General features: G+C 42.9%; 1 pseudogene; it reads right to left on the reverse strand.

Moving 5' to 3' along the window:
* Window positions 1-177: 177 nt before the first annotated feature.
* Window positions 178-266, reverse strand: LOC131238228 (U6 spliceosomal RNA; annotated as a pseudogene).
* Between the last annotated feature and the right edge of the window lie 5,753 nt (window positions 267-6,019).

The following is a 6,019-nucleotide window of genomic DNA, read 5'->3' on the forward strand; positions in this document are numbered from 1 at the left end:
AAAGCAGGGTTACACCAGGTTGGCAGCCGGTGTCAAACTTATGCCATGAATTGTAACATGAATCCGAACAATATGACATTCCAAATCACAGTGAAGTGGCAGAAAAGGATTCATGTAGCTGAACCCAGATAATTGGGATGAGGCCTAGATGCTGGTGGTGATCTTAGTTTTTTTTTTTTTTTTTGGGACCATTTCTCGATTTGTGCGTGTCATCCTTGTGCAGGGGCCATGCTAATCTTAGTTAATTTAGGAAATGGTGAAAATTTGATTTATAATGTGCAGCTGTTCTTTCCTTTAAATCACTCGTTCCATTGGATTGTGAATCTGCATACCATCCACCGCTGGATAGCCTACTGTTAGATTGCAAAGTCTCAATCCTATTTTTACCATTAATTCCTAAAATACGCCATTCATTACACATCATTGAGTTTACCCTGTTGTTCCACATTTACCCTTCTCATGCATTGGTATGACTGTATAATCTATTGCTGGTAGATATGGCATGACTATTTTTTTTCCAGAAAATGCCGATGGCAGCTTGTTCTTGTGGCTGGTTTGGTCCAACCACTCAGAATCATTCACAAACAATAGGCATCTAGCATGGATGGTGGTCAGAGTGTTTGTTTTTCAAATAGAGGTTGTGGGTTTGGACTTTACCTGTGATAATGCTTGCTTTTTTGTTATTAAAAGAAAACTGTCTACCGACATCCTCTTTTATTTATATATATATTTTTGGTGTTTTTATGGTCAGTTTTGGTCCAAATGGGTCCCACTGTCCGGTCTGGTCCAGCTAATAAATTACGTACCATGTATTACCAAATTACTCACTTCCTTTGTATCGAATTATCCCTGTGATTTCTTGGAGAGCTAGTTTTGCAAATGGTACGAGAGGTGTGAGGTTTGCTAGAAAACATCCCTATTTATTGCTATAGGGTCTACGAGGTCTTTAGCCTTTGGATTTACCTTTGCCTTTGCCTTTCAATGATTCAAGTTGCCTGTTTGATTTGTTGTAATAATTACCGTGGATTAGAGGTAAATTAATAATCTCTCTTTTTTTTTTCACACGTTTGGAAGAGGCGTGGAATTTTACTCCCAAAATGGGGCAAAACATTACCTCTTAACCAATGTTCCAGGCCAAAAGTCCATGGGCCCCATCATGATATATGTGTTATAGTCATGCTGTCAATTCTTTTTTTTTTTTTTTTTCCAGATCATTTTAGGAGCCGAGCCCAAACATTAGGGAGATCCAAAGCTCAAGTGAGCCACACCACAAAAAATAGTGGGGATTGACTTCTCTGGGGCCATAGAAGTTTTGGATCAAGCTGATGTTTGTGTTTTCCCTTCATCCATCCATTTGTGTAACCTTATGAACAGGTTGTATCTCAAATAAACATTATGGTGGTCCCTATATAGATTTCAATGGTAGTCGTCATTATTCCCACTGCTTCCTATGATGTGGTCCACTTAAGCTTTGGATCTGCCTCATTTTTGGGCTTCTGCCCCAAAATGATATGGCAAAATGAATAGACGGCGTGGATAAGGCACATCATGGTGGGGCTCAAAGGATTTTGGCACTTAACCATGGACTGCCTCATTTTTTCGAGCCAGGAAGAAACCCAGATGGTGTAGATATTAAGGGTGCACATCGAACCAGTAGAACCGTGGAACCGGACTGGAACCGACCAAATTGTCCGGTTTGGTCCGGTTCTAGAGTGCACTGGTTCTGGTTCTAAAAATCAAAGAATCGATTACATCGGTTAGGTTCTTGGTTTGGGGGTATGTAGAACTGAATTGATCCGTAAAACCGAACCATAGATCTAAGCCATGGAACCGAACCAGGAACCAAACTATTTAAATAAAAAAAACCTAATACCCTAAGTCCCTTTTTTGGCTGTCCATCTCTCTTGCCAGTCCTCTCTCTCTCTCTCTCTCTCTCTCTCTCTCTCTCTCTCCCTCTGTCGTTGATCCTCTCTCTCTCTCTCTCTCTCTTGCTCCTCCTCTCTCTCTCTCTCTCTCTCTCTCTCTCTCTCTCTCTCAATTGGGCTGGCTAATAAAAAGTCCAAAACTGTGGAACCGAACCGATTTTAATGGTCCGGTTCCGGTTCAGTTCTAGGGTGCTAACGGTCCGGTTCCGGTTCCGAAAATCCTAGATCCGTTAAGAACGGTTCAGCTCCGATTTCACCCCAGAACCAGACCGAACCGACCTGTGTGCACCCATAGTAGATATCAACATCTTACATATGGAGTAAGTAATAAATGCTGAACTCAGTCAAATTATAAATACGGGCCCTTGGTACAACTTGATTGGGTGAAACCATATTTGCCTTTATTTATTTATTTTTGAACTTTGTGGTTTTCTTAGCCTTTGAATAGCGGACGGGCTGAAATATTTAAATCTGAGAGTGTTTTTGAGTATCCTCCATCGTATAAAGGGTCTAGGTCACTCAATCTGGACCTCGGATGTGTTCTAACAAAACTCTACGGGTGAGCTCTCTTATGGTGGTTCCACTTTAAAAATGGTGGTGAGACTTCAACAGTGTGCATGGAATGGTTTCGAGGCAATCTAAACAATCAACTCACAGATCAAACTTTTGATGGCTAGGATTGCTTGATTGCTATGATTTTAGACATAATCCCATAAATTGAGTTTTTTTTATAGCGGTAGGTGAGCCCCAAATGTGAGTAGATGAGTCAACAACATTTTTAAAAGGATGCGGATAGGGCTGCAATGATCCAATCGACTCAATCCAAGTTTGGAAAATGCCAACCCGGTTTTAATTCAGGTTAGTTGAGGTTCGATTTGGAATAGTCACGTATATATAGGTCGAGTTGGGTCCTCTTCAGGTCTGGTTGGGCCCGTGGCTGACAACTTACAAATTAAGGAGTTTCTAATTCCCAATATTCAGCTGACCACGTGTGCCAGATCTGGTCTGATCATTTGGTGGGGCTAACCATAAACAAATCTCGATGCAGAGATAAGGACGATTTACTCATCAGGTGGGCCCCACGTGTACGTGGAAAATGGAAGGTTGGAAAGTAGACAACAGCTAGTGAATATTCAACATAAACGCGTAGTCCATCTGAAGACGAGTGGGATCGGCCTGGATTTGGGGAAAAAAAAATGATTTTTCACATAGAGGCCCACCAGCTAATGCGTCGGAATTCGGATCTTGCACCTTTGTCATGTTATCACCTGGTCCACCTCTTTTATCTCTTCAAGAGCCATTCGCGTTTCTGCCCTTCCATGGGGAGCTGATACGAGTGATGCCAGAGAGGAACGCGTATTAGCGGCGATCCCGGAATCCAGCTAGTTGCTTGCGACCCTGATCGTGGGGCCCACTTCGATGTATGAGTTGTATATCGACGCCGTCCATCCGTTTTGCCCGCTTATTTTAGGGCATGGACCTAAAAATGAAGCAGATAAGAATCTCATCACACAGTGGGGATTGATCCCACCATTAAAAGCTTCTTGGGCCACAAAAGTTTTGGATCAAGCTTCTATTTGTGTTTTACTTTCATACATGTTTGTATGACCTTATCTACAGGTTGGATGGCAATTAAACATTAGTTGGACCCTATGAAGTATTTAGTGGTGGGCGTTCAATGACCACTCTTTCCTGTGGTGTGGTCCACCTGAGATTTTTATCTGCTGCTTTGAGACCATTCTCTAAAATAAGCAGGCAAAGTGGATGGACGGCGTGGATATTACAACACATACATCTAGGTGGGCACCACGGTACCCACATAGCTGGATCCGGGATCGCAGCTAATTGGCGTCCGCTAGAGAGAGCCATGGGTGCATATGCATTTTTAGGTTGGATTGAGGGTTTCGATCTCTTTTTCATGGGACTCACTTGTATAAATGGTTAAAGTGAGGAGAACGGAGACATCCTTGATTCCCCCAGGCTCACGTAATTCCACTTACTTTGAAATCCTTGGAGTTTGTCATTAGTGCCATTACATGATGCTGGAACCGAACGTTGATTTAGAGCATCATCAGGAGGGACCTGTCCCACCATGGTTTAAAACTAGGTTTTTTAATTTCAGATGAATGGAATCATTAGCAAGTGGGGCATCCCTTTTTTGTGATTTATGGGGCCCACCGTGAATGATCTGTGGACCAAAAATCACACGGTGGAAGGATCTCGTACGTTCGAATGTATGGTTATTACCATATGTACGAGATGTGTGGGGTACATCGTGATTTGTGAGTACTATCCAATCCGTCCATCAGATGCGCCCCCGAATGTTAGGGCTAGATCCAAAAATCCATACTGATTCGAATTCAGGCTCGCTGCACCAAAGGTAAAAATGGGGGCGTTGGGGAGGGTTCACCATAGAAATTTCCAGATGGAATGTGGGGTCCACCTTGTTTTTATATCTCATCCAAGCCAGTAATCAGTTACAGCTCGCTCATAAGGATTAAGCTATAAACCGAAAATCAATCGATTTAAAATTTTAGGTAGGTCACAGTAAGTGAATATATAGATTTTGGGAGTGATTGTGCATTGCTTCGTGTGCTGTATTTCAATTGAGATTTTGATAGGGATGATTCTTGGGATGTATGGTTGATACGAGGAGGTACACCCGAATTACGATTTGGATTGTACATAAAATCATAGGTGGGCCCCAAAGGGTTGGAACGTATGGTCATCACCATCGCTCGAGAGCATCTGATCATTTCTGGCGAGCTCTCCGCACAAGAAGCGGATTGTGTACCGAGTAACTCAATACGATAAACGTACTGAGTAAGCTCTGTGGGGCCCACCGTAATTTATGTCTTCTATCCATTCGGTCCATCCACTTTACCAAATACTTTTAGGATATGAGCCCAAAATTGAATCATATCCAAAGCTGAAGTGGATCACACCACAGGAAACAATGTGAATTAAACAACTACCGTTGAAAATTCTTGGGGGAAACAGACGTTTTGGATTGATCTGATATATGGTTTTCCCTTCATCAATGTCTATGTGATCTTATTAACAGGTTGGATGACAAATAAACATCATTTTACGACCTAGGAAGTTTTCAACGGTGAACATCATTATTCCCAAACTTTCCTGTGGTGTGGTCCACTTGAGCTTTGAATATGCTTCAATTTCGGATTTCGATACTAAAATAATCTGGAAAAACAAATGGACGGTGTGGATAAGACGTATACATCCACGGTGGGCCCCAGAGAGTTTACTCAAGCATAATGAGTAAGTCCGCTTCCCTCTGCACGTGTCTAGTAATAGCTTCTTCACTGGTGCCGCACGTGTTGCGTAGTTGGTAAGGAAAGAAGGGGAAGATGAGAGACGTCGCCGGGATCTTTTGAAAGGCTGACACGAACACTAGCTCAGAGCAATGATAGGTGTGCCTATTTGAAGTGGGGCCCACCTCCCATCTGTCTTCCCCTGACGGTAAGATCAGGAATGACTTTAGCAAAAGGAGCAATGAAAACGAAGGCCCGAAAATCGTGCCTGTGATTTTCACGAGAGTCAGGGCCCACTACGCTTTTTTTACAAAGTACTATCTTGTTGCAACTCACCCACGACAGATGTTGCATCCACTCACCAATCCAGGCCGTTCAATATTTAGGTCCCCATTCTAGAATGAACCACCGCCACAAAATCACACTGATGGGGCAATCCTAGCCATCCAGTTGGTGACCATCTAAAAGACGGGTAATAGTCTAATTCAATGGGTGAAATCGAATGGTTAAGATTGTAAGATCAACGTGACTTAAGGGTCTGGTCCACCCACTAGGGGCTCATGATTTCGACGGTCCAGATTGATGTGCATATATCCTACATGTGACATGGATGACTAGATCGGCACTCAGCTAGTGCAATGCAATCAGAGTGGACACGTGGCACAAGAGTCCATAATCTAGACTGTTCATTAGTGGGTCCTACGTGGATGGACAGCTGTCCGCAAATAGAAGGGCTGCATTGTACCTCTACGGTTGATGGACCTTTTCCGTTCTGTATCATTGCGGATACTTTTTCTGGGAGCTATTTGATGCACTCGCCGA

Source organism: Magnolia sinica, chromosome 2, assembly GCF_029962835.1.
Source record: "Magnolia sinica isolate HGM2019 chromosome 2, MsV1, whole genome shotgun sequence".
NCBI lineage: Eukaryota > Viridiplantae > Streptophyta > Magnoliopsida > Magnoliales > Magnoliaceae > Magnolia > Magnolia sinica.